The following is a 2,849-nucleotide window of genomic DNA, read 5'->3' on the forward strand; positions in this document are numbered from 1 at the left end:
TGATGGCGGTCCATGGCGCGATGGCCGCTGTGCGTGTTGACCTGGAGGAACACCTCACCTCCGCCGCCGCCGCTGACATGGTGTAGGCTCTGTCCCAGATGAAGTCCCCCAGCGACTACCCCACAGGACTTAACAGGTAAGATATGACCAGCTAAATCTTACCAATACCACTTGCAACGGCTATGATTTGTATGGTTGATGTATTAAGCATGTTCGTGCCTTGTTTATTTCAGTACTACATGACGACGACATGTATTGGGGGTAGGGTAACAGGCTTGACCTAAAGGCCCTACCCATGGACACCGTATACTTTGTACTGGACCCCTGGGCCAGATCGCCGTCCAGATGTACCGCAACTTGAAAGTCACTCGGACGGCGACAACCACTCGGAGCACGGCACTTCACTCGACGAGCTCATTCCACTCGACCGTGTAACTCACTCGGATATGCAAAGACCAATAGTCAGCATGACGGTTTTATAGTGGGCAGGCATTATGGCATTGATGCTCCACCGTGTAACATAAGGGGTGAGGGGTGGCGCACTCTATATAAGCCACCCCCACCACTAGACTAAGGGGCTCTTTTCCTTCCACCTCTCTCTCTTTTCACCATTAGTCTTAGGACTTAGCTCGGGCATGGGATCCATTTCCTTCTCTCACACATTGTAATCTCTGGATACATACTCAGATAATACAAAGCCTCTCCGGAGCACGAGACGTAGGGCTGTTATCTCCACCGTGAGAGGCCCGAACTCGCTAAAACCACCGTGTTACCCATATGCATCTCGATAGATCATGCTCCGTTACCCTATACCTTATTATTGTCGGAATCGTTCCCACGACAGTTGGCGCCCACCGTGAGGCATGGCGTCTATCGAGCCATGATGTGGATGGTTATTTCTTCAATCACGCTGCGCTTCTGCGCCGTTGGCTCGTCATCTTCGATCTCTTCTGCAAACGCCGTCGCCGCTCTCTCGCGCATGGCCGGCGCACATGCGGACGAGTGGGCGAGGAGATCGGACCCGTCCAACCATTGGAGCGGTGAAGTGCTACATCGTGCTCGCCGGCCCTGCGCCGCACTTGTCGGCCCATCGTCGTGCTCGCCCGCCTTGCGGTGCGCTCGGTGGCCCTGCGCCACACGTGCCGCTAGGCGGCGCGCTCGCTGGCCCTTGCCTACATCGCCGGTAGCACATGCTGCCCTACCACCTGCGTCTCATACTTTCCTTCGTCTGCGTCGTCCACATCGGAGAGTACGTACCCCACAATCCCTTATTACATAACGTGAGCCTCATAATTCTCTGTGCGGTGGGTTGGCCGTTTCGTTGAGGTGATCGCCTCATTAAGCGGCCAGTTAGGTATAGATTTCCTCCAACGCAAGTTACTCCATGGAGTGAGTGCCTAATTACGGCGGCCAATTAATGGTCATCGCATGGTGCTCCACCTCCTCTTTTCTTCCGCACAGGGCGCGCTGTCTCTTTCGATATACACAGTCTCTTTGCATGCCCCGTTATGCGTAATTACCGCTAGATGTGTTCGTACCAGAAAGTTATGCTGCGCATGCACGTATCTTTGCATGCTTCACCTGGGTTGACCCAGGCACGCTTCCGTGCACTCCCGTATGGTAGTGCTAGTGCATGCATGCGCAAACGTACTTGACCCAAGTGCAATTTATGGGCCAGTTACCATTTCGTTAAGTTAATCACCTCATTAAGCGGCCATTTAGGTGAGCATTTTTCAGAACCAGTTAACTATTTACTGCAGCCAAAACTTCCGCCCTTCCCATGCCGGTTAATTATGCATGCATGCATAACCATCCTGGTCTTTAATCCTTGCACAATAGCAATCCATGCAGGGACACTTAGTCCAACAAAACAATATTCATGGATGTACTAACTTGCAGGCTTACTGAGACGAGCAACGTCGATTGACTAACTCGTCATTTATTCCACTCGACTGATGGTGTGGCGACCGGATCGCAGCCCAACTATGGTTCACTTGATCGATCCACCTTTTCACTCGACAGACTAATGAACAGGTTCACTCGACCGGCTAGCCCGAAGATGATTTTTTACACTCTGGACAATTAACGTGCAGGCTACTCGGTTGGTTAGCTTCAACATGCAGTCACCAGCGCCATCCGCCTCGTCGTCGTTTCTGGCTTCGTCTGCGAGGCCGTCGCCGAACCTCCGCGCACGGCCACCAGCGTCGTCCGGCTTGTCGTAGACTCCAGCCTCATCTGCAACGTCTACGACGAACCTGACGGAACAAGTCCCCAGCCACTCGACAGAGGATTGAGGGCCTTAACCTTTTTGATCATTTTACAATTTAATTCTTAAATTACTGTACAATTCCTTAATAGTCCTTTTTCTGTTCGAACCCAGGTTCACTCGGATGGGACTAAAACACACTTGAACGACCGTCCACTCGAACGATTCGCATGCATGCTCAGACGAATTTACTCGGATGGTTAACAAACCACTACGACAGTCGGACAAAGACGTTTTGGTCCAGCAACCACTCAGACGCCCCGCGCGTCACCACTTTGCGGGACGCGTCTACGTCACTCGGACGTCCCGCTCATCATCACTCTGTGGCACGCATTTACTTCACTCCAACGCTCCACACATCGTCACTCCGCGGCACGCGTCTACATCACCCGGACGCTCTGCGCGTCGCCATTCCGCGGGACGCGTGTACACCACTCGGCCGCTCCGCGCGTCGCCATCGGTTGGTCACCTCATAACCACTCGGCCGCCCCGCGCGTCGCCACTCGGTTGGTCACCTCATAACCACTCGGCCGCCCCGCGCGTCGCCACTCGGTTGGTCACCTCATAACCACTCGGCCGCCCC

This window comes from Triticum dicoccoides, chromosome 3A, assembly GCF_002162155.2.
Source record: "Triticum dicoccoides isolate Atlit2015 ecotype Zavitan chromosome 3A, WEW_v2.0, whole genome shotgun sequence".
Classification (NCBI taxonomy): Eukaryota; Viridiplantae; Streptophyta; class Magnoliopsida; order Poales; family Poaceae; genus Triticum; species Triticum dicoccoides.